The sequence below is a fragment of the Papaver somniferum genome, chromosome 6 (genome assembly GCF_003573695.1).
Source record: "Papaver somniferum cultivar HN1 chromosome 6, ASM357369v1, whole genome shotgun sequence".
In the NCBI taxonomy this organism is placed as follows: domain Eukaryota; kingdom Viridiplantae; phylum Streptophyta; class Magnoliopsida; order Ranunculales; family Papaveraceae; genus Papaver; species Papaver somniferum.
In genome coordinates this window covers 169,222,613-169,250,573 of record NC_039363.1, presented here as the reverse complement: position 1 = coordinate 169,250,573, position 27,961 = coordinate 169,222,613, and positions in this window count along the sequence as shown.

Below are 27,961 nucleotides of genomic sequence, written 5' to 3'. Positions count from 1 at the left end.
AAGAACAAGGTTAATATGAAATGCTCATATGTTTGACCTTTTGGGTTACTATATTGAACCAACACACACGTACACGTTTGGGCATGATTTTCATAAACCTAGTAAACGTATATCTCAAGTGTGTGTGACAAGCTAAGTTTTCGATCTAACAGTTGAGAAATATTAGCTTGAATTTAAATCAGGTTTTCATGTAACGGTGAATATTGATTGCTTTGTAACTAAGATAAAACCCTGATTTGAAGACTATATATAGGAGACATCTAGCATTGGGCAAAACCAATCCCCACACGTCTATGTGATACTAGTGCGCTCGCTAGAGTCGATTCTCCTCTAACCTTTGGTTTTCATCTCTAAAACCAGGTTAACGACTGAAAGACTTCATTGGGATTGTGAAGCCAGATCGGTACTACTTTTATCGTAGTTGTGTGATCTGATCTTGCATCTTCTATCGTATGAGTACAATCTATTGATTGGCTTGAGATCGTGAGAGTTCTCCGACATGCAAGATAAAGAAGTCACAAACATCTTCGTCTCACTTTTTGTAATTCCTCGACGTCCTCTTGTGTATTCAAGTAAGTCCGTTGAGAGATGATTGATTAATCTAGGCTGTTCTTCGGGAATATAAGACCGGATTGTCAATTGGTTCCTGTTCACCTTGATTTCATATCTTAAGACGGAACAAAAACCTAGGGTTTTTCTGTGGGAGACAGATTTATCCTTTGATAGACTTTTCTGTGTGAGACAGATTTGTTTATTATCAAGTCTGCGATTTTGGGTTGCAGCAACTCTTGGTTGTGGGTGAGATCAGCTAAGGAAATCAAGTGCGCAGTATCCTGCTGGGATCAGAGGCGTAGGAGTACAACTGTACCTTGAATTAGTGGGAGAGTGATTGGGGTTCAACTATAGTCCAGTCCGAAGTTAGCTTGGAGTAGGATAGTGTCTGTAGCGGCTTAATACAGTGTGTATTCAATCTGGACTAGGTCCCGGGGTTTTCTGCATTTGCGGTTTCCTCGTTAACAAAATTTCTGGTGTCTGTATTATTTCTATTTCTGCATTATATTTTTTTATATAATTGAAATAATACAGGTTGTGTGTTTGAATCAATCAATTGGAAATCCGACCTTTGGTTGTTGATTGATATTGATTGATCCTTGGACATTGGTCTTTGGTACCGTCCAAGTTATTCCTTGTGTTTGATTAGAACTCGCAGAATCTGCTTGAGTAAATCAAATCAAGAGAGAGATATAAACTCGTTGATATACTTTTAATAGATTGAGTCTTGTTGATTCTCTTGAAAGTATATTCGAGTTTGTCCATACAGATTGCTAAGAGAAATGTTGGGTGGTGTTGTTAGACCCCCGCTTTTTCAGAAAGAATCTCAATAAACATACTATTGATATATAATCACAAACATATGATTGATCATCACTACCGACCAAAAGAAAACCTCAGCTATCAGCAGTTTCATATAATAAGAAAGCAAAAGCAAAAGCAAAACTTAGAAGCCGATTATGTTTAACCATAAAGCTTTATTCTAGTTTTGATAGCGGTACGACAGATAGGGCATACTTGAAGGTCATGTCCACACTTGCAGCATGTCTGCAAAATTGAGAGAAAACAACCACTATCAACATTAGGTGTATGACTTCACTGATGAATCAAGAAAAAATAGAATGATGAGGTTGATAGTGAAGCATTGAAGGTCAAAAATGAAAACCTGATGTCCACAACCAAAAGCCATATCTTTTGGGTTGGTGAGGCAAATTGGACAGGCCTGAAACGGATTAACAAAAAAAAAATAAGCCGCTGAAAAAGGTGGTGGAACCTTTTCATTTCCTTTAAAATACCACTGAATCATTTCTTCAACTAAAAATAAGTGCAAAAATCTTCACACCTTATTATCAAAATCAGAAAAACTTACAGGTGGAGTTGTGCCAACAGATGGTTTAGGTTCACAATAGGGTGGTGAACTTTGCTTGAAACTTCTAGGAGGACTGGGACTGAGTTTAGTACTAGACGAATTTTTTGCTGCATTGTAAAGAGGTGGAGGAAGAGAAACCCTTTATACTGCTTTGCCCTTTTTAGAACTGCTTGAACAAAACATAAAGCAACGATCACAAGTTATATTTTGTTCCAACTGCCACATCCAAAATACTCGCAATGTAATAAAGAAAACCACAGCCAAAATACTTGCAAGGGCCTAAGAAAAAACATAGAAACATAAAAAAAGGTATCAACCATGATTACCCCAATAAATTGAGATCTTATGTCGCTTTGTACTGAGAAGCATTTCCATCAAGGCTGAAAGAGCAAACTATGTCTTCTTCTTTTTTTCTATGGCGAACTTTTTGACATAATTTCTGTGAAGTTCACAAACTGGACAGGAAAATACATGCACAATTAAGCCTTCACAATAAAGCGTAACCGCGAAGCATAAAGATTAATCCAAGCAAATGGTGCATACCTGGAAATTATCGAAAGCACGAGCACGGATGTTATCATCAAATTCTTTCATCATCTCCCATGGCCCATATCCAATGGCCCATCTCCAACTCCAACTAAAACAATTGACAATGGGTATTCGTTGCAGATAACATGTTTTTAAGAACACGACTTGACTAATAATTCATACTTCACAGATAATTGTCATATTTAAAGGATCCAACCTTGCTTTAACAATTTCATCTACAATCCTTTACTCTTATGGGATTAGATGGACGCGTTCAAGTAAGTACTTGCATGTATATCCTATATAGATATGAAATGACTAGCTGCAGAAACGATTTTGTAACATCATTTATGTGAGTTGAAGGTGTTTCACTTTGCTACTTGGGATCTTCTTATATTTCAATTCAACTAAAATCAATCTTGGAATTCTAAAGGATAGCAAACAAATACAATAAGTCATTATCTGCTCGACGACCGTTTAACTGTTACCACTATATCATGTGACGATCATTTCGTACATTCAGGCCCCAAATTATGTTTATCCCTATTAGGAGCTAATATTGCAACTAAGATGTCTTGCATAAGAAATTAATGTAGAACCTGATAAGAACTTGTTAAGAAGAACGCAATACGGAGATTGTAGGTGATACGAAGAGACGAAAGAGATACAAATAGGATGAAATCAAAAGATTTAGAATAAGAGAATTGAAAGAATTGATAAAGATATTAATCTTGATTTATAATAATAATAAGATGATGTTCTAAACAATAAGGCATAGCCTTTAAATAGGTTCACAAGAACCGTAAAACAGAAAAGAAAAAGGAAAGCTAACTAAACTAGGAAAGCCAAAAGACTTGTAAAGCAAGTAAACTAAACAAAGTTGATTAAAGAATGGAATCGTCTTATCAGAGTTGCTTCAGTAGAACGAGAAAAACTTGTCAAAGTTGCTCCAGCCGTAAAAGGATCAACTTAACATAGTTGATGCTATCTTGAACAAAGGATGTACCACATCAGTCCCCCCTTCTTGAAAGAAACTCGTCCTCGAGTTTGCCGGTAAAGAGAACTTCATTATCCCCATGAAATGTAAAAATTTCTTGGACATTGAAAATATTAGAGATGTTCCAATTTGTTGGAAGATCAACAATATACGCATTATCACTGATTTTCTTTGGTATCTTGAATGGTCCATACTTCTTCATCTTTGTCTTATTGTAAGTTCCAGTAGGAAATCGTTCTTTCCTCAAATGAATCATAACCAACTCTACTTCATTAAAAGTCTTATGTCTTCTGTGGTGATTTGCATCTTCTTTGTACTTGTTTTTAGAAACTGCTAGTTTTGCTTTCACTTCTTGATGAATTTTTGAAGCTTTCTCAAGCATAGTATCAGCTCTTGTACTCGACTGTTGCAGCTTTGGAAGAACTAACAAATCCAAAATATGGTTGGGAACCTTTGCATAAATAATTTCAAAAGGTGTCTTACTTGTAGACCGGTTAACTGAAGTGTTAAAAGAAAACTCCATCTGAGGAAGGAGAGTATCCCATTGTTTTTCTTTGCCTTCAATTGTCTTAGCTCGAATCAGATTACCTAAAGAACGATTGACCACCTCAGTTTTCCCATATGTCTGGGGATGAGCAATTGTACTATATTAAAGTTTAGTTCCCAAACGCATCCATAAAGATTTCCAGAAATAACTCAAAAATTTAGTGTCTCTATCAGATACATAAACAAGTTATGAGCGGTTATACTAAACACACATATTGGTAATCCAAAGATTTTCAATGAACAATAATACGAATAAGCTTGGCGATTTCCCTTTCAATTCACAAAACAAGTTTATGAATCGTACTTCCTTTAAATGAATGTAAAACATTGTTTCCTAGGACTAAATATTCACCCATACCCATACATAATCACAATAGCATTCATATGATTATGTCGATGTCTTATATACGAAGTTCAAAAGATAGACGTTATACTTCGTATTGTAATTCCTTAATACTATGTCTAACTAGAGTATAATCATTCAAAGCTTCGCAGTTATGTTTTCAATATGCACGACTTGAAAGATACGTTAGGAATGAAACAGTTCAAGTCAAATATTACTAACCTCAAGAGGAAGGATGATTTCGTCGATGTAGCTCTTTACTTCTTCACATTCTTCAAGTCTTCACGTAATACTTGTAAGTCTCATATCCTATTAACTTTCTAGCTAACCTATACGAAGTTGACTCTAGCATATAATCAAGCGACTCTTAATATGACAACAAAACTTGACATACTGACGCTTGGTGGGTTCAACCGAGCAATGCTCTAACAATCTCCCCCTTTGTCAATTTTAGTGACAAAACTCTTACATCATATGGATAAACAAATTACAAGAATTCATTATACATACTCTTGATTCCCAGTTTCAACAACACAATAACCTGTACACATTCAATCAATAAAGGTCGCTGTTGACATTATAATAAGAAAGCTAATACTCCCCCTAAAGGTGATATAGGTAGTAGATTTTCAATCTGCACGTCTTTGTTATTCCCTTTATAGTTAAGATAACCACAAGTATCAATATGATATGTTACTCCCACTTAGTTTATGCTTTACTCTTTCGTTAGATATAACATTTAAGCATCATTGTCCTTTCCTTAGTGATACAAAATCACTTGTTTACTCCATATATTTCTCCCCCCTTTTATCACAAAATAACAAAGGTACGAGCAAATAAAAGACCAACCGAAAGGATCTTACAAATCTTAAAAGACTTGCAACCTATAAGAGTGAAGCACGATGGTTCCACACACCATTTTAGATAACCAATATCAAAACCGAAACTAGAAAGTAATTTTGTTTTGATATGTTTCCAAGGAAAGAATTGCCCGAAGCAATTTTCCCTAATAGTTTAACAAATCAAAAATTGACTAAGCACCTTAGTTTTTTTGCTAAACCGATTGTACAAATAGAATCGCTTGTTCGATAAGACCAAAATAAAGATCAGAATTAACTCTATTTTTTTCATCAGAATTAGAGAAAGGAAAAAGGAAAGCTAACTAAACTAGGAAAGCCAAAAGACTTGTAAAGCAAGTAAACTAAACAAAGTTGATTAAAGAATGGAATCGTCTTATCAGAGTTGCTTCAGTAGAACGAGAACAACTTGTCAAAGTTGCTCCAGCCGTAAAAGGATCAACTTGACATAGTTGATGCTATCTTGAACAGAGGATGTACCACATCAGTCCCCCCTTCTTGAAAGAAACTCGTCCTCGAGTTTGCCGGTAAAGAGAACTTCATTATCCCCATGAAACGTAAAAATTTCTTGGACATTGAAAATATTAGAGATGTTCCAATTTGTTGGAAGATCAACAATATACGCATTATCACTGATTTTCTTTGGTATCTTGAATGGTCCATACTTCTTCATCTTTGTCTTATTGTAAGTTCCAGTAGGAAACGTTCTTTCCTCAAATGAATCATAACCAACTCTCCTTCATTAAAAGTCTTATGTCTTCTGTGGTGATTTGCATCTTCCTTGTACTTGTTGTTAGAAACTGCTAGTTTTGCTTTCACTTCTTGATGAATTTGTGAAGCTTTCTCAAGCATAATATCAGCTCTTGTACTCGACTGTTGCAGCTTTGGAAGAACTACCAAATCCAAAATATGGTTGGGAACGTTAGAATAAAAAATTTCAAAAGGTGTCTTACATGTAGATCGGTTAACTGAAGTGTTAAAAGAAAACTCCATATGAGGAAGGAGAGTATCCCATTTTTTTTCTTTGCCTTCAATTATCTTAGCTCGAATCAGATTACCTAAAGAACGATTGACCACCTCATTTGCCCATCTGTCTGGGAATAAGTAGTTGTACTATATTGAAGTTTAGTTCCCATATGCATCCATAAAGATTTACAGAAATAGCTCAAAAGTTTAGTGTCTCTATCAGATGTAAAAGTTTTGGAATTCTATGCAAACGCACGAGTTCCTTGAAAAATAAGTAAGCAACATGTGAAGCATCTGTTATTTTCTTGCAAGCTATGAAGTGAGCCATTTTTGAATAACGATCTACCACCACCATAATAGAATCATTTCCTTTAGAAGTACGTGGTAAACCAAGCACAAAATCCATGCTAATATCTACGCATGGAGCCTCTGGAATTGGAAGTGGAGTATACATACTTGTGTTTTGAACAGTTCCCTTAGATTGTTGACAAACCATGCACTTTTGTAGTACCTTTGAACATCTCGTTTCAATGAAGGCCAGAGATAACGTTCTTCAACCAAAGACGTCTAAAATGTCCACCAAGACCACCGCCATGTAATTCCATGATTATATGAAGACGTAAAGAGCAATGTGGAATACATAAACGATTTCCTTTAAAAAGAAAACCATCCTGAATGAGGAAATCATCAATAATGCATGTAGAAGAACTACACTTTTCCCATAAGCTCTGAAAATCCTTGTCTTCACTATAAAGGTCTTTTAGAAAATCAAAAGCCAAACTCTCATGTTTGAGAGTGACAAGAAGATGAGTTCTCCTACTTAAAGCATCAGCTACCTGATTTAATTTTCCACTCTTATGTTTTATAGAGAATGTATACTGATTGATAGTTGATAACCATCTATCATGCATCCTATTAACTTTAGCTGAGGTATTCAAAAATTAAAGAGTTTGATTATCAGTATTTACGATGAACTCACTATGAATAAGATAAGGATGCCATTGTTTTAAAGCTTGAACAAGTGCTATCAATTCCAGTTCATAAGTAGACCATTTTTTTTTCTTGTAATTGAGTTCTTCTCACTGTAATAAGCAACTGGATGATATTCTTGAGATAGTACAACTCTTATACCAACAATGGAAGCATCACAATGTATTTCAAAAGGCTTGTCAAAGTTTGGCATAGCAAGGGCAAGAGCACTACATAGTTTTTCCTTGAGTAAATTGAAGCTCTTATCTGCTTCTTCAGTCCACACAAATGTGTCACTTTTCAAACAATCCGTAAGACCAGCTGCAATAGTGCTGAAATTTTTGACAAATCTCTTATAAAAAGAGGCTAACCCATGAAAGCTTCGCACTTCACGAATAGAAGAAGGAGTAGGCCAATCAACAATGTCTTTAACCTTTGAATCACCAACAGAAATACCAGTAGTTGAAACCACATAACCCAAGAATATCACTTTATTTGTAAGGAAGGTGCACTTCTTTAAGTCACATATAACACATTCTCTTGTAGTGCAGAAAATACCTGAGATAGATGTTCAAGATGTTCAAGATGTAAATCAAAATATAATCAAAGTATACAATGACAAATTTGCCCATAAAAGGTTGTAATACTTGATTCATAAGACCCATAAACGTGCTAGGAGCGTTGGACAAACCAAATGGCATCACAAGCCATTCATATAATCCTTCACGAGTTTTAAATGCAGTCTTCCATTCATCTATTATACGAATTCGTATTTGATGATAACCACTTCGTAGATCAAGTTTTGTAAATACTTTAGCACCAGAAAGCATATAAATCATATCATCTAGTCTAGGTATTGGAAATCTATATGGTATAGTTATTCTGTTCAATGCTCTGCAATCTATACACATACGATGACCACCATCTTTCTTATCTACTAAGAATGCTGGGCTAGCAAAAGGACTTTTGCTTACTCTAATCAATCCTTTTTGTAGCAGATCATCAACTTGTCCTTGTAAAATTTCATGCTCTTTAGGACTCAACCTATAGTGAGCTTGATTAGGAAGAGAAGTTCATGGTATAAAATCTATTTGATGTTGCAAATCCCTTAATGGAGGTAAGGTATTAGGTAATTCATCAGGAAATAAACTACCAAAAGAAGATAATAATTTTTTTACCTTAGAAGGAATCTCCATCCTTGGCTTAGTAGACTCATGAGAACTCAAAGTATGAGTTTGTTGTAAAGATCGAGTAATGGAAGCAACTAGGGTAGTTGTCTCCGGTTCAGAGTGTTCTCTTGTTGAAATAGAAGATTGTAAAGTCCATAATACTTTAGTAAAACCATCATGAATGAAGGTGTACGTATTCTCATAGCATTTATGAACAACACAAATATCATACCGCCATGGCCTTCCCAAAAGTAGATTTGCAGCACTCATGTTAATCACGTCACAAAGAGCATAATCTTCATATCCAGGGAATGAAAACTTAACCAAACACTGATGAGTTATCTTTTGTGTAGAAGAACTGTTTATCCATCCAACAGAGTATGGATTTGGATGAACAGTTACTGGTAATCCCAACTTTTCAACCAACTTTGCAGCTACATAATTTTCATTACTTCCATTGTCAATGATCAAACTACAAAGTTTATCTTCTATAATGCAATGAGACCTGAAAATACTATGTCTTTGTGAAAGACATGGTTCTGTGATCAGTATTGGACGTAAAACACCCAGTAAATCTGCATCATAAGCTTCATGTGCATGCAAATAATGATGTTCTTAATCTTCTAAGATATCTTCTTCTTGTGTTTCTTCTTGAGTTTCTTCTTGAGTTTCATGAATATAAGCATGAAGCTTACGACAGTCACTAGAAGAATGACCAGATTGATTTCATTTGTCACACTTCTCTCCCCTAAATTTTGCATAAGGATTAGCAGTTTTAGGTAAAGGAGGAAATTGTTTTTGATATTTACCTCTGGTATTTGGAGCAGTATCTCTTTGGTTCGTACCTTGAGGTGGTTTAGCAGCAGGAATATTCATTAATGGTGCATTATTTGAAGGAAGAGGTGTTTGGTTGGATGAAAATTTTGGAGCTGATGGTTGTTGAACAGGTCGATTATAACTTCGCTCTTATGGATCAACAACTTCTGTTGATCCTTTTTCACTTTGGTTACCATAATAATGCTGTGGATTATATGGTTTTGCAGCTTTATAATACTGTTGATAACGAGCTTGTCGAGGTGATGCTAGTCTGGAAGAATTTAGTGTAAGATAATTTCTTATATGATAATTATCTCTATTGGGCCCATGTGAGAATCTGGTTATATTTAGGATATTGCTAAATATATAATTCATGGTTTATATAAGGAGTTACTATCCTATTTATGCTCTTTCTTAATGGACGGTCGTGATCTAAAGTCCAATACTAAAACCCTAGGAACTTGGTCCTCTCTCTACCTATAAAAGAGAAACAATATTCATCACTATTGTGTCTAAGAAATTACCACTCATTACAGCTGAGGTCAAGAGAGAGAAACCATGACCTTCACTAGGTATTATCCCTGCTCCAAAGATGATCGGCGTATGATGGATTTGCTATCCCAGGTATTCCGTATAAACCTATTTTTGCATATTTTATTGTGTGATTATCATGAAGTTCAACGATCCTAAATAACGTATCTATAAAATTAAAATTTACAGTTTATTATCATGAAGTTCAACGATCCTAAATAACGTATCTATAAAATTAAAACTTATAGTTGGCATCTAGAACTTGTGTTTGGAACTCATGATCGTCCACCAATCGTATGCAAGTATCGTCGTAATTTTTTTAATTTTTTTTTTGGTTTGTGATTATAATCATACTTACTATTCACATCTAAGCATCGAACCAATATTATGTTAAGGCACTATGTTACTGGGTAACCCACCTTTACAATTCATCAAATGAGAATTTTAATTTTTCAATCGACTGAAATTAAGGTTCAGGCTGCGTTAGTTTTTAGGGTTCTGCTTCCTTAACATGGAAGGGAATATGAAACGATGCCGACTTCATTTACAGTGGGCTCGTGCAAACGATAATAGATCTAACCCTTTTCTTAGTCTTTTAATATGGTGGGCTCTACTTACGTTTAATGTTGGGCCACTAATGTTTCAACGTATTTCATTTGGTTGTACGTTTGGAGTTGTGCTTATTTCCTTTGGCATACATACTAAAGATATTAATTAAATGTGAAAACTACAGGGAGACCCATTCTCCCAGACTTTTCCACAGTGAAACCCACACTCATAAAAACACAGGCGCGCACCCATTTTTTGGAAGAAAATTATTCTCAAACCCATAATTTCTGAAATTCTGCTTCGGTCTTTTTTTTTTCTTTCTTCTTCATCTTCTATTTCTTTTCTTCTTCCTCTACATGTGTAAATCGAGAACACAAAGAGGATGAAATTCAGAGATGAATCTGAGATGGAGACGATGATGCTACGACAATTGAATCTGGTTAGGGTTTACTGTGAGATTGAGTAATTGATTCACAGAGATGAGGAAAGGGTTTGTTGTGGTTATGTTGGTCGAAGAAATTAGGTTTTTGTTCTGTGATTTTGATAGAATAATGATGTTACAGACAATAAGGAAGAACGGGTTTGTATCAATTCGTGAAGGCAATAAAGATTGAAGAGGGTTTTGATGGAATTGATGATGGAAGAAGTCAGTGGTGCTGAGTTGAAGTCCGGTGATGGAGTTGGAATCGAGCTTATTAGGGATTATTCTCCCACTGTATAATTGATGCTGGTTATGATGGTGAGATTGAGAATTACATAGAATTACAGATAAGTTCTCAGGTTAGAAAAAGGTCGTTAATTCTTATGATTTTAGCTAGCCTATTGAATGAGCTAGGTGCTGGATGTGGTCGTGCATATGCCTTCTGTAATCATATCAGTCTGGGTGTAACATGCTAATGAAATTCGTAGATGACTTACTTCTGTCCCAGTTCTGAGCTGTAGTGGATAGGTTGTAAATCATGTTTGAACTCATTAGACCTTTTCTGCCGATTATTTTTCGGGAGATGTTGTATTTTATTAGGAGTACATATCCTTATCAATGTTTGAGTAATAGGATGTACTAAGTAAGTTATATTTGGGAAATGTGTTGGCAATGGGTGGTGATGGATGGATGCGAAAAACCTTGTATGTGGTTTCTTGGTGGTTCTGGTGGCGATCTAATTAGAAGGGAAGATTATTTTGTTAATGTAGCTCAACTGTATATGCAGTTTGGAAGTAATCGGGACATGAGTGTGTCTCGAATTCAGGGGAGCCAAGAGAATGGGACTGCAGTTGGGAGTTTGTTGGTGTGCTGTTCAGTGAAAAAAGAGCTTGTGTAGACTGATTAGCAGTGATATTTTGGGTTTGAAACCAGCAAGATATCGAAGGATACATGTTGTCTATGGTGAGGGTTTGGTACAGTTCTGGCAGCGAGAAAATAAGGAAGAAAAGGGTGCAGAGTGATTCGCAAATTTGGTTAGTGCTGTGGAAGATTTACAAGGCTAAACAACAAGAACATAACCAGCTGCAGCTGCTTGACCGCACCGTTTCCTTGCTAGTTTGTTGTGCGTTTGTGGGATGAGTACAAGGGTTGTTTGCAGAGGATGTGGTGTTAATTAGAAGCCAGTAAGGTGAGCTAACTTGGGTACCAATTTGTTTCAGCATCCGATAGAGTTTGGGTCCTTGAAAATAGCTAAGAAAGAGTGTAGCTGCCGTCAGTTTTATGAGATGAATGGATGCAGATTGGTGGTGTTTAGTGTTGCATAACTTGTTACGCAGCTATGAAAATGGATGCATAACCTGTTATGCATCTACAAAATTTGTTGCATAACTTGTTATGCTTTCCAGAAAACGGTTGCATAGCACGTTATGCATCAACTTTTTCGTCACTATTGAAACCAACAAAAACAAAGACTGCACAACTTGTCATGCACCTAAAATAATATCTGCATAACATGTTATGCAGTCGTGAAAATTGATGCATAACCTGTTATGCATCCGAAAATATTGATGCATAATGCATTATGCATCGAGAAATTTGTTGCACAATCTTTTATGCATCGAGAAAATAGATGCATAACCTGTTATGCATCTACAAAATTTGTTGCATAACTTGTTATGCAGTCCAGAAAACGGTTGCATAACACGTTATGCATCAACTTTTTCGTCACTATTTAAACCAACAAAAACAAAGACTGCACAACTTGTCATGCACCTACAATAATATCTGCATAACATGTTATGCAGTCGTGAAAATTGATGCATAATCTGTTATGCATCCGAAAATATGGCTGCATAATGCATCGATAAATTTGTTGCACAATCTTTTACGCATCGAGAAAATAGATGCATAACCTGTTATGTATCTACAAAATTTGTTGCATAACTTGTTATGCAGTCCAGAAAACGGTTGCATAACACGTTATGCATCAACTTTTTCGTCACTATTTAAACCAACAAAAACAAAGACTGCACAACTTTTCATGCACCTACAATAATATCTGCATAACATGTTATGCAGTCGTGAAAATTGATGCATAACCTGTTATGCATCCGAAAATATGGCTGCATAATGCATTATACATCGAGAAATTTGTTGCACAATCTTTTATGCATCGAGAAAATAGATGCATAACCTGTTATGCATCCGAAAATATGTTTGCATAATGCATTATGCATCAATTTTTTATGTACGCACTAAAATCAACCAAAACAATGGCTACATAACTTGTTATAGATGCATAACTTTGTTATGCAGATGCATAATTTGTTATGCAGTCGAGAAAATGGTTGCATATTTCGTTATGCGTCTGCATAATGTGTTATGCATCTTTTTTGGTGGCTGCATAATGGTTATGTATCAAGTTTTCGAAAATTTTGCCTAAAATGATGATCAACTCCGATTTTTTTCGTGAAAAACAAAAATTTGATATTGTTGTTTGTACTCGTTGTGTAGCTCTCTTAAAAAGATTTCCAACGATATAAAACTTTTAAAATTCCAAGACGCGGATTTTTAGATATGCTATGTCCAAGTTGCGCTTCCAATTATACCCCTGAAAAATTAGGCTGCATAACGAGTTATGCCTGAAAAAATAGTATGCATAACGAGTTATGTATTGATTCTTAATAATTTCATATAATTATGGGTGTCAAAAAAATAATTATGGGTGTCACGGTACCCAAAATTAATTGTGAGCCTGACAATGATAATATTTTTTTTTGGGTCTCCCCCTAATTTCCCCTAATTAAATATCCCATAAATGTTTGAAATTCCTTAAGTTGGATCCAGTACCTATTCGGACTTGGGCATGCCCATCCCGTTGTCATTTGAACCAGCTAACGTAACTTAATTGGCATTTATTTTTATTTTACCATACTTTGGGGTTCTTTTTTTTTAGTATGCGTAGTCAAGACTAATGTATGACAAGGAAACTCACCGACAAACTAGTTCACAGTTAGTACTTATTCCGTATCACAGTACGTAAGCATTTTTTTTGTTGCATGATTGGTATAGTATGTGGACAGTTATAGAGATTTATCCATAAGAAGAGGTTGAACTTATTATTACGCTTCCGCTTTATTAAAAACTAATGTATAATTTGAAATTATTTCTTACCAAATTTATTGTAAGATTTTATGACCGAATCATTTTTTGACACCATTAAACATGTGTGTGCATTATGATATGGTTTGTGTGCTTGTGCGTTATGGTATAGTTTCTCTCACATTATTGTCTTTTTTTAAGTTTTATGGGATTATACTTAAAATTATTATTGGACTCTTTAGTCATCACCACAGTGATATTAGAGTGTTATATCTCAGTATAATCATAATGTTATTATAAGCATGAATTTGTAAACCGTAAAGTGTAGATTTTGCAGTTATCGACATCATGTGATAATGACATTATTGGCTATCACCACAATGAAGTCAAATCACTTTTGGTCATGATCACAATTTTTTCAAATGCTTGTAATCTTGTTTTTCTTACATATATCAGAACAAAATTTACCCACAGGAAATTGAAATTCACATATTTAAGAAAACACTGACTGATATGATTGTTGATCATACATTATGGATATGAATTGATTTAAATCTTGAGGGTGTCTAGTGTCATTATGTTTAATTTTTCTTTTGAACATTTTTGATAGACACGTTCAAATAAAATCATGATTAAGTAAACGCCACATGATTTTTGGTACATACTTTCTTTAAAATGCTTATTTAAAAATTTTAAATTCTTAATATAGAATTGAGTAACCCATAATGGATTTTCACATTTTAAATGCGCAATCAAATATGTTACTTTAAGTCTAAAGCTCGGTGCATTTTTTAAAGAAGAAATAAAGAATTATTGTTTTGGGGTTATTTCTTATATTTGTGAAGATCGTTATCTACACTATAACCTTTATTTATTTTAATCCTTAAAACTAGTATCGAATTTAGCTAGCGATGCATCAAAGAACTTTCTTCAACGAAATTTTATTATTGAATTATACTTATAGACTTGCTTAATGCTCGATTTTGGTTTATGAAAGGTTCATCACGTTCGAATATTTTTTTTAATTAAAGGGTGTTGGACATCTTCACAAATTATATATGACATGCTTTTGAATAAATGCTTATGATTAATGTTTCAGGGTTACTCATAATTGTTTATAATCGACTAATTTTATGATCAGATCAAGGATGCCTATATAATTGATTAGGACCATGCAATGTCACAAGAAAAGCTAGTGTGATATTTGCAATGTACATATTTGCTGGATTATTTAGTTATCACCACAGTGATACTAAACTCTTATCTTGTAAGTATGGTATATTTTGAGTCCTTTTAGTTTGACTTAACGATTAGAACAATGATGCTCACAAGTAGTTTCGGTTCACACGTTTAAACAAGCATTAAGTTTATCTAAATGTTTCATATACATGTAAAATAATAGCTACCCACAGGTGACTATTATTCCGATGTATTAGGTTGAACATTAGAATTATTTGAGTTTGTTAATACATGATAGGACGAGATTCTCCCACAGGTGATTCTAGTTGTGGTATTAAACAAACATAATGTTGTGTGTATGAGAAGGTAAAATATATACTGATGTTTTTCATGTCTCACATTGTTCCTTGATAAGGTTTTACCCACAAGAGAATCTTATTGAAGGTATGAAACTATTGTAAGCTTAATTGTCATTCATCTCTATTATAAATTTCAGCTTTTATTCTTATTAATTGTTGATTATGATTATTTTGTAGACTTTTAATGGTCCATTTTTTGGAAGATAAAATTATTTATCACCTGATGATTTTTTGCGTTACTGTGTATATCTATCAATTGCATTATGAATCTCAATCCGTGGATGGTTTCTCGAACATTCATTATTGAAATTGAGAGGCACTTATAGAGAAAGTGAAAATCATAAAGTCTGATAAAGGTGGTGAATATTGTGAAAGGTATGAAAAACAGGATAATATCCTAAATCTTTTACGTAGTATCTCCAAAAGTTTGGATTTGTTGCTCAATACACAAGGCCAACTTATCCTTGGCATAATAGTGTATAACAAAAGGCAAAATCATACTTTTATGGTTAGAAGCATGATGAGTTATGCATAATAACCACATATCAGTGAATGCATGTTCTTTCAACAACTGTGTAATTTAAATAGATTTCCAAGTAAAGCAGTTTCAAAGACACACTTTGGACTAGAATGGCTGGAAACCTAGTTTAAATCACCTTTAAGTTATGGTGTTCAGTTGGAGGTGAGGGCTTACATTCCAAAGAATGAAAATTGGATTTGGAAACTATTATTGGTTCATTGGTTTTCCTAAATAATCCAAATGGTATTCTTTAACGTTCTAACCGTAGTATGAGACTTATCGAAATCGAAAGTATAAATTCGTTAATGATGGCATCAATGGGAGTACGTGGATATATCTGTTCAAGAAATCATGATAATGATCCCTTTATTTAATATTTCTACAAATATTGTGAATCTTCTCATTATCGAAATGTTAGATAATGAAAGACCACAAATTACTGATCTAATACTCTATAACATAACTACTGCTAATAAAGATTTTTTTTACAACAACATGAACCAACATTAAGAAGGTCTCAACAGAGATTGAAAGGAAGTTATTCATGTTGTTTTAGTGATTTTATTACAAGAATTTATTATATTTTGATATGGAATGGCAAAGACTCGGTTTTTGGTTCACAAATATTATGTGTAATAATTTTGATTAATGGATTGATGCTATGTGAGCAAAAATCATTGGTTGAAAGTCAAGTCTCAGATATTTTTTAATTGCTCGAAAGACACAAATCAGTTGTATGAAAGTGGGTCTTTCTGACCTAATACGACTGTAATAGCAATTTTAAACGGTATAAAGCAAGACTTATTGCCAAAGATTTTACTCTGAAACGATGCATTGATTATAAATAAGTTTTTCTCTCGTGTCAAAGAAATACTTATTCAGAATTATCATAGTATTATTAGTAGCTCAGGATGACCTAAGAGTTGCACTAATTAAATGTGAAAATAACCTTTATTAATGATAAATTTTAGTCCACAAATTTTAGAAATCAAAGTATGAAATTTAAGCAGCCTCCCATATTGGTATACGAAATTCAACAAAACTATAAATGTTTCAAGTTTTGAATGAAATTATTACAGATTTATGAATATACCTCGAGATCAGTGGGAGGAATTCATACTCTTGGTCTTGTATGTTAAGACATACTACCTACGAGTAGTGATCTTGACTTTATGCATATCTCTATATTTTTGAAATAAAGGATATCAATGAAGCTTACCATGTGATCGTAAATATCATATGGATTACTAAAGCTCTCATATAAGGCATATATCGAATATTCAAGGACTTTTGAGATAATAACATATTTAACAGATTTTATTTCATGTTGGATAGAAGATATAAATTTAATCTTTATTACGTCTTAATTCTGATATGAAACTTATAACAAGTTGTTGATATGTTAACTAAATGCCTAAAGAATCGAAGAACAAATTACTGAAAAGCTATCAAGAATTTTGAGATACTAATCTTGAATTATTTCTTACAATATTTAACCTATCCAATTAGAGTTCATTGGATTTTCAAACTTCAATTTTTGGTGGATGTATGGATTTTATAAAGGAAGAATCCATTAATACTAGTCCCACAATTGAGTTTGAATATTTATGACTGCGATATTTAGAGACTTAAGGTTTGTCTCTAAATTGCTGAAATTTATCGTCTTAGCTTCGCAGCATTAAAGCACGATATGTATACGAAGGGAACAAAACACATGAACCTCGAGTATATATGCGTAAATTAGGAAATTTATAAACAATAGTTGTTCATGTATCGCTTAAGCACAATTGCATTCTGAGATGAATAGTTACCTTTTAAGACCTCTTAAGAAAAGATTAAAATCTCAGGTCTGTGGGATTAATTATTATTGAATTCAGCTAATTTATGTGCTTATTTTTTGAAAACTGATTGAGCTCTTAATGTTGTTCTGAATTATTTATGTATCCATGGTTAGTATACATTTATGTGAATGGATGAATGTTAATAGACTCAAAGACATCACTGGACCATTATGATACTCCTATTTAAGGCCTAGTTGAGCAAGGTACTCATGTTGTGGTACATGGAAGGGAACATGTTGATAACAAGACAATGTGCAACCGCTATGACTCGCATGAATAGCTTATTTGATCAAGGTATTACGTTAACCACTAAAGTTATTATTTAGCAATTACGCGCGCCTTATGTTTCCTGCAATTAACCATTTTTAGGTTACCACATGGACCAGTGGGAGAATGTAAGATAATTTCTTATATGATAATTATCTCTATTGGGCCCATGTGAGAATCTGGTTATATTTAGGATATTGATAAATATCTAATCCATGGTTTATATAAGGATTTAGTATTCTATTTATGCTCTTCCTTGATGGACGGTCGAGATCTAAAGTCCAATACTAAAACCCTAGAAACGTGGTCCTCTCTCTACCTATAAAAGAAAAACAATATTCATCATTATTGTGTCTAAGAAATTACCACTCATTACAGCTAAGGTCAAGAGAGAGAAACAATGACCTCCACAAGGTATTATACCTGCTCCAAAGATGATCGGCGGTGGATTTGCTATCCCAGGTATTCCGTATAAACCTATTTTTGCATATTTTATTGTGTGATTATCATGAAGTTCAATGATCTTAAATAACGTATCTATAAAATTAAAAATTATATTTAGTACACGTCTTTCAATCTTAATAGCTTGTTGAATAGATTCAACCATTGTAAATACGTATTGTGTCATTCCATGTTGAACTAGGTTGTTCAATCCATCTATAAAACGTGCAACCAATTATTCTTCAGTTTCGTTCAATCTGTTGCGAGAAATTAATGCATGGAACTCAGCTACATATTCCTATACTAGTCTAGCTCCTTGTCAACTGTTTTGAATTTTGAGAAAAAGTTGTTGTTTATAATCTTGTGGTAAAAAAATTATCTCTTAATAAGTCTCGCATTCTCTTCCAAGTTCGTATAGGAGGTTATACTTACGTCGATCATCACATAGAGTTTCCCACCAAGCTGCAGCTCCACCCTTAAGTTTATATGCTACCAGTTTCACCTTAAAAGAATCAGGGACTTCCATAAAAGTAAAAAACGATTCTACTTCATATAACCAATCCAGCAATCCCTCAATATGTAACCCACCATTAAATCTAAGTATATCATCCTTCAATTTATATTTTGGAAGATTTCCATAAGGATTCATAGGAGATTTTAATCGTCTTTCGTCTATCCATTGTTGTTCTTGGATGTCTTCGCTTTTGTCTTCATCATCACTGTTGATAGTTACCGCTGTAAATTTTTTATGAATACAGCCTTCGAACGGTTCAATGTGTTGAATGACATGTGAAACATTCCAAGGAATAGACATATTTTGAGCAAAGGAAGGTTTAAATTTCTTTGTTTCATCATCTTTGGTTTCTCATATCTTTGTTTATCCTTCTTCCTCATCATCAGTTAACTTAGGCATGTCTTTGTCATCCAGACCCGCATGTTTCTATAACTTGTCTAGACACTCTCCTTGGGTTACCAATCTTCGTTCGATAGTTCCCAACTGTTTCGTAAAACCATCGGTAATAGTTTTATTGGTGTCAAACTTGTTTTCCAAAGAGGTTTGAAGGGTTTTCAAAAGTTCTGCTATTTCAGTTAGGGTAGGAGTTTTATCTGCCATTGAAAAGTAAATTTAGGTTTCTGAGTGTGTTTTGTTTAGGGTTTGAGTTGCGGAAGTGTTTTAGGATCGGACTTTAGATAAGAATCTAAAATCTTTGGCTCTGATACCAACTAATGTAGAACCTGATAAGAACTTGTTGAGAAGAACGCAATACGGAGATTGCAGGTGATACGAAGAGACGAAAGAGATACGAATAGGATGAAATCAAGAGATTAAGAATAAGAGAATTGACAGAATTGATAAAGATATTAATCTTGATTGATAATAATAATAATAATAATAATAATAATAAGATGATGTCTCTAAACAAGAAGGCATAACCTTTAAATAGGTTCACAAGAACCGTAAAACAGAAAAGAAAAAGGAAATCTAACTAAACTAGGAAAGCCAAAAGACTTGTAAAGAAAGTAAACTAAACAAAGTTGATTACAGAATGGAATCAACTTGTCAGAGTTGCTTCAGTAGAACGAGAACAACTTGTCAAAATTTCTTCAGTCGTAAAAGGATCAACTTGACATAGTTGATGCTGTCTTGAACAAAGGATGTACCACATCAGAATTCAACGTCCAAAACTCAATGTTAGAGCACTGCTTGGTCAAACTCATATGCCTTTGCTATCTCAAGCATGTTTGTCAATGTTAGTGATCAAAACTATAAGTCTTGATTTCTAGCCTATTTATTGATGTCTCGGACTAGGACATAGTTTGTGTAGTTGAGCTTAGACTTCACGGCGTTTATCACTTGAAGACGAAGAACTACTAAGGAGAGCTTGTGGAATTTCATCAACAAAAGGTATGTGGAGACTTAAACTCATCTATCACTTGGAAAGTCTATTTTTACTCTATCTCCTATATTGAGACATAAGTCGTATTACGATATAGTTTTCTATATACACATTTAAGATTTCGAGCTGAGTATATATCGCCTACATATTTCTCGAAATATGTGTTGGTAAGCTTCCACTTCGACCAAGTTCATCTTATATCATGAGAAAATTACCAAGTAACATCTTACATGGTTTGTGTGATACAATCATTTGGTGTAAGTCTTGGAATGTTTAGATAATGATTATTTCAATGTGACAGCCCGGATTTTCGGACTTCCAGCGGACACGGATTCGACCTTGTGGGTCGGGTCCGATCCAGCTAGCAAGTCCAAATTTCCGGACCGTCACTCGTGTAGGACCAGGCTTTTCTAAAATATTTTCGTACATAAAATATATGAAATTTAAACTCAATAAAATTTATTAAATGAAATTAATAGTACTTTTAAAATTACAAAAAGTAGAATACAAATTATAAAAGCAAAAGTACATAATTGAAAAAAAACCAACACCTCGATTTAATTCAAAACGCAATACCCAATCATCGTGATAGATAATAAATAATTTTACGGCTAGTCTTTCTTCATTCTCTGTTGTGGATGGGGAAAAACGATTTGCTGATTTTTAAGGAATTGAGGAGACGACCGTACGGAGGAGACTCCACGAACCGAGCGAAATGTTAAACCTCACACAGATGCACCGCTGCAAAGGGGGTGCTTTAGATTCGAGAGATCAATCTGTAGTACTCCGGCATAAATCAAGACAATGACCGTTCCAGAGTAAATTCAGTCACAAGAGAGGATGGGTTGATCTGTAGGAGGGAAGCTGGGAAATGTGTGGAATCAATGGTAATCAAAGATTGTGGGTGTGTGAATTCTGAATATGATAAGCTCTGAATGATTGAAATTGCTCAATTGAGAGTAGTTTCTCAACTGATGAGTTGATGATCTCGTGTTGTCGATGAGACGTGAGATTGATGATACTGTTGATGGTGAAGATTCAATCATGATTCAGAGACTTATTTATATTGTTGGAATTTTAGACACCTTGATCCCATGAAGTGTGACAGTTGATGGAATCAAGGAGTGGGGAAGTAGAGATCGTGTTTGAAACCAGTTGCTCAACGTGTGGAGACTTGGTCGATTTTCCACCCACTGTCTCGTGAATTCCTTCAACTGATTGCACAACTTGCTCACATGTCATCGTGTGTTTGAACACATGTGCCGTAGACCTCCAGACAAAAACCCTAAGTGATATCCCCCAAAGTGACACGATTGACGTCTCGTGGTATGTTAGTCAATTGATGACTTCATGGTTTGATGGGACGATGAGTCCATGTAGTTGCTGAGTTGAACATGATGTTCTGAAACTCATGAGTTGAATATGTCATGAGACAGAGGTATAGTTCTTACGATGAAGTGAGCAAGTATTGCTCATTCTATGGATCATTGAATATTGATTGTTGAACCAATATTCCTTGGTTTGAGCAAATATTTATCATCTGAGCAAGTGTTGCTTATGTGATGAATTGTTAAATATTTGATCGTCTGAGCATGTGTTGCTCATCTGATGGATTATTGGCAGCGTACCAAAAATATTAATTAGAATACTGGTCGTTGAACCGAGTATAATTAATAAAATTAATGACCATGAGATCGTCGTAAAATTATTAAGGTTGGAATCTGGAATGATGATCCTTGGATTCAGAAACCCTAATTTGATCAATTGATGATCAATTCATGGTTCGTCAGAAGTTTAACCATGGGACGAAGGAGGGAGCGACTACATGAGACCGTGGATCAACCATGTAGTGTCCATATGCTTACGCGAGCAAATACAAATAACTCATGAAGAGTTGACGATTTATTGGTGAAAGAATGATTAAATGCTGGTTTAATCATTTATTCGAAAATGCTCGTCTGAGCCTTAGGTGAGAAAACCTAATTAATTATGACGGAGTGAGGGACCGACCATGGGTCATGAAACCGTCCCTGGGTAGTCACGTAACCGCCTGATGATCACTTCATGAAAATCCAAATTGTTTGGAAGAGTCTTGGACCTAATACGTGCAATTGTGCAAATTAGGTCAAAATTGTAAAACTTAATGGGACCGACTTCTGTAAGCCAAAGATCCAATCTTGGTCGGTCAAGATAGCGTGCTCGTGTCCCCAAGGCGTCCGCGTCTCAGTCCTGAGAATTTTGATATTTTCTGGCGTCCAATTGAGCATCCATTCGAGAAAATATGCCAAAATTAGGGTTTCGACGAACTGAGGAAAACACCTTGAGATGATGGAAAATAATTATAAAATAAGGAATAAGGAGGCGTGGGACCGCCGAGGCAAAGGCGTGGTCGAACGATCGAGACCACGGTCCCGTGGTGCCATTTTCCTTAATTTTATAATATTTTTGATAATTTTATGAAGAATTCATGAATTTTAAGAAATTTGATGAATTTAGGGAGTTTCCATGAATTGAAGGAGTTTCACAAGTTCAAGGAAGAAAAAATATTAAAATAATAAAAATAAGGGCGTGTGGGGCCGTGGGAGGCATGGTCGGCCGGTTAGGGCCCGGTCCCACGAGTTTCCCTAATTTTTATGTATTTTTAATGTATTTTTCCATGATTTGAAGGGATTTTCCTAATTTGAGAGAAATACCATGAAATCAAGGAGTTTCATGGGATGAAGGAAATCCTAATAATAATAATAAAAAAATACATGGGCGTTTGGGACCGGCCGAGGCATGGCCGGCCGGCTGGAGCCCGGTCCCTTTGTTTCCCTAATTTTATATTATTATTTTTTAATGTATTTTGAAAATACCATGATTTGAAGGAATTTTCATGAAATCAGGGAAATAATAATAATAATAAAATAATGAGGAACCGTGAGGTGTGGGGCCGGCTGGGACCAAGGCATGGCCGGTTGGCCAACGGTCACGCCCCACACTTTTTTCCTTAATTTTATATTATTTTTTACGAATTTATGAAAATACCATGAAACCGAGGAGTTTTCTCGAGACGAAAGAGATTTGATAAAATGAGAGAATTTTCATCAAATCATGGAAAATAATAAAAATGCATTAAAAATATAAAACTGGCGTGGGATTGACCACGACACGGTCGGTCGTGTGTCCGTGCTCCCCGCATCCTGGTCAATATTTTTAATTATTTATTATTTTCTTCCCTATTTTGCATAGGTTCATCGTTTCGTTGTATTTTGAAATACTCGTTCGTGCGGTGACTGTTAGTGTATCGTCGTTGAATACACCTTCACCATTTGAATCGGGGCTTACTTAGAGGTAGCTCAGACGCCCGGTTGTTGATTATTTATTACTAATTGTGGAATTCAGTGGAGAATAATTCACAAAACTGAGTAATAAGATGTTTATTATTAATTCATAAGATCAGCTGAGGATTCGATTACGAATTCAGAATAATAAAGTGAGCATTACCATTCCATGGGATCGTAGATTCGACCATAGAATCTGAGTAATTAAGATTTATCTGTTACCATTTATGAGACCAGTTGTGGATTCGATCATGAAATCGGAGTAATGAGATAATATAGTTATTGATATTCTATGAGATCAAGCCTTGGATTTGATCATAGAATCAGAACAATTGTTTATTGCCATTCCATGGGACCAGTCGTGGATTCGACCATGGAATAGGAGCAATTTTTATTGCCATTCCATGGTACCATTCGTGGATTCAACCATGGAATAGGAGCAATTATAGATTATTCTGGGAATTCAGTAGTGAATGTCACGGCAGAATTAATCTTAATTAGGAATAAAAAACTTTGTGGCTCTATACTAGCAGAGCAAGCTGTCTAGGAGCATTAGTTATCCCGATATGAGCTTGTCGGTAAGTCATATCCTTTATATAGTCAGGGTAAACTCGTTGTTTGTTCCTGAAGACGTTATCGCTCTATACTAGCTGAGCAAGCTGTCTAGGAGCCGTCCATCTCGTGATACTATATAGAAATAATCACTGAAAGTGTTCAATATTCATGAGATATGCCGTTGTCCAGTCGTGAGACTATATATCTACATGTACTCTGAGAGAAAGTACTCTCTGTTGATAATTCGATGAGAGACCCGTGACTCAATACTCACGTCTGATTGTTGGATCAGAGCTTCGTATAATTATGAGTTTACGATTTTAGCCCTTGTCGAAAATCCACCATCTACATTAAGTCCCCTACTTACTGAGGAAAGTTGTGTTCCTCAGTCAGTATTAAATGGTGATTTTCCGGCCATAAATAATAATACTAGTAATTTGAACTTAGTCGTAAGTTGAGACGTTACCGGATTTATAGAGCATGAGCAAACCACGACTTGATGAAGGCTTCAATGTCATGATTGGAGCGTCGTTTGATGAGCATAAATTGGTGTTGAACCGCTGATTTGGATGACAGGACCTTGGTCGTTTTAGGATTCGCGGGATGGGCCCATGAAAACAAATCCTTGTTTTATGAATAGATGCTCGTTCGTTCGTTCGTTAGTTTAAGGAACAAACAAAATAAACCTGAGTCTAATGATATAAAATTCGTCTATGAGCTTTCACGAAAACCAGAATTTTATATTTTAAATATGTGAGATTTCACAAAGTGGAATAAACTCCCGTTTCAAAAGTGGATGCTCGTACGAGAGAAAAGTTTTTTTTTTTGATAGACGTGCGTCTGTTAGTAATAAAATTTTGTTTATGAGTCTTCATGAAAATTTTTATCTTCGAGCTTTCGGAAATCTTTGAAAATATACTCTCGCTTCAAAGATAGATGCTCGTGCGAGGGAGCAAAAATATATAGATATATTTTTCAAATTTACATGAGTTTCACGTTGAATATATATATATATATTATAAAATCAATGTTTTGATTTTAAACAACTGTTGAAAGTAAACAATTATACATGGTGAAATAATGTCTATATGTGAGTTTTCACAATTGTAAAATGGACATCTGTACAATTTTTGAAGATCAGTGAGTGTTCACATAGTAAAAATTTACGTGGGTTGTTCACGGCTTTATGAAAATCAAGTCATGATTTTTGAGCAATTGTTGAAAGTAAGCAATTGTATACGTGATGAAATAATGTATGTATGAGTTTTGCGATTTTATAGTGTATGCACACATGTAGAAAATCAGCGAATGTTCACATGAAAGGTTATGTGAATTATTCATAGTTTCACGCAAAGTCAGGTGTTGACTTTAAATAATGAATTTTGCTCGTCTTGGCAAGTTTGAAGAAGCGAGCAAGTTTTTCGAGGTTTTTAAGTTATTATCACTAGGTTCTTGAAACCGTAAATAAGTAAGAGTTGAGGATTACCATTTTTGTTGCGTGTTTGTTATTGGTATATCCATGACTCCATGCCTTGCGCCTCAGATAGTGGTGACTTCTGGTTACATCCACTCTTCGGGATCTTCCGTGGAGCACTCCAAAATATCAAGTCAAAGATGAATACTTTTGCGGATGCTCATACTGAGGAAAGTCAACCTTTCAGAGACACTGGAAGCTGACATATTGTATGTCTCTCGATCATCCTAAAGTCGTCCCTCATTAGCAGAAGCACCGCAGACTTCAGCAAGTGAGACTATCGGCTGAAGATGAAGTTCGGATTTATGTTGATGGTGTAGCTCCTGATTGGATGAATGAAGAATTTCGTCATCAGAAAATTCAGAAGTTAGGTCTTCGTTGAAATTGTTGTAGAATCTTCGTCCGATGTCGGATTTTCGCGGTCGACCCATGTATCCTCATGCCCAGGAAATTTCCAAACTTTCTCAAAGAAGCCTTTTGAGTTCCGAGCATGTTTAGGATGTGAAATCGACGAAACAGTAAACTTCCAGGAGACCTTCAGAAAATTTTCAGCTGGCATGTGGTCCAATGTTTTGGCCATAACTCTTTGCTCGTTTCTCTAATTGTTTTGAATTTTGGATATGTTGTAGAGGACCTTCATACGAAGAGAATGGTATATGACCCATCCCTCGATTCTGCACAAATTGCTCCCAGCTCGTCGGTTTGTACAGGACAAGGTAAAATCATCTCAGCCGAGCTTGTTGTAAAACACTCATGTTGTGTTCTTAGACCATTCGCTTGTGTCTTGAACGGTTGGTGAAGGATTTTAATGTCGTTGATTAGTTTGATATCAGGTCCCTTGATTGATACATGATCATGGTGCTTGCAGCGCCATCTTGCTTCTGTCAGTCGTAGAAACATCGCTTCTGAAACCCTGGTCATGGGACCATAGCTGAGGTTGCTCTTGAGAGTGGATGATGTAATGACCACGATTTCATGTCCCGATGGTGGCATTAATTTTATGATGAATGATTAGCACATGAGAGTCTGGTGCCACGAGTCTTGGACTGTGAAACTGGTCGTCATGATCAGTGGATCGTCAGTCCCCAGTATTTTGGTTAGATCTCTCCTCTTCGTTTTGTCTTCTTCTGGCAAGACTTGGATAGAGGATCCAGGTTGAAAAATTGATGTAAATACCTATATGGTCGAAGTTTGAGGTACCTTGATAGTGGAAAGACCTGGTGGACACCGATCGACTGTGGAAGTCATGAATACCGTCTAAGAATTGCTGCTTGCATATTATACGCTCTGGAAAATGTAGGAACCTCATACGACGTCGAAATTTGATGCTTGACCCCAACTTTTGAATCTAAGAGACTGAGTTATCCCATGAGATAAGAATCACTCAATTTGGAGTTGTAGAGGTCATCCAACGAAGCGTGCACATTTGTAATTTTTAATCCCGTACAAATTTTTCAGATTTCGTAGACCTGACGGTAAAGGCCATATCTTTCAGCTCGTACGTCCGATTGGTGCGCCCTTGTGGTAGGTTGTATAAGAGACATATACGAACATATTTTGTTGAAGAAGTATTGTCTCATTCCTCACTCGTTGGTACGTTTTTGTAAACCCATTTGCTGAAGTATGTTGTATCTCATTTGTAGAGGTGATGAGAACATATTGTAGAAGACTTTGGTGTTGTGCCTGCCCATCGTGCAATCTTCAGAAAAACTTTCATGTGAGCATATTTCATGTCTACACGCCTTGATGTGAATCATTAGTGCTTCGAGAAGTACGTTTCCTCGAGCAATACTTCAGAGAATGGTTAGTTGATGGAGCCTTGTCATGAGGATGTTACTCCTGAGACCGTTGTTGGTGCTGAGACCATGAATTATTATACTCCAGATATCCTTGTGTAGATGGGGAAAATGATTTGCTGGTTTTTAAGAAATTGAGGAGACGACCGTACGGAGGAGACTCCTCGAACCGAGCGAAATGTTAAACCTCACACAGATGCACCGCTGCAAAGGGGGTGCTTTAGATTCGAGAGATCAATCTGTAGTACTCCGGCCTAAATCAAGACAATGACCGTTCCAGAGTAAATTCGGTCACAAGAGAGGATGGGTTGATCTGTAGGAGGGAAGCTGATAAATGTGTGGAATCAATGGTAATCAAAGATTGTGGGTGTGTGAATTCCGAATACGATAAGCTCTGAGTGATTGAAATTGCTCAATTGAGATTAGTTTCTCAATTGATGAGTTTATGATCTCGTGTTGTCGATGAGACGTGAGATTGATGATACCGTTGATGATGATTCAATCATGATTCAGAGACTTATTTATATTGCTGGACTTGTAGACACCATGATTCCATGAAGCGTGACAGTTGATGGAATCAAGGAGTGGGGAAG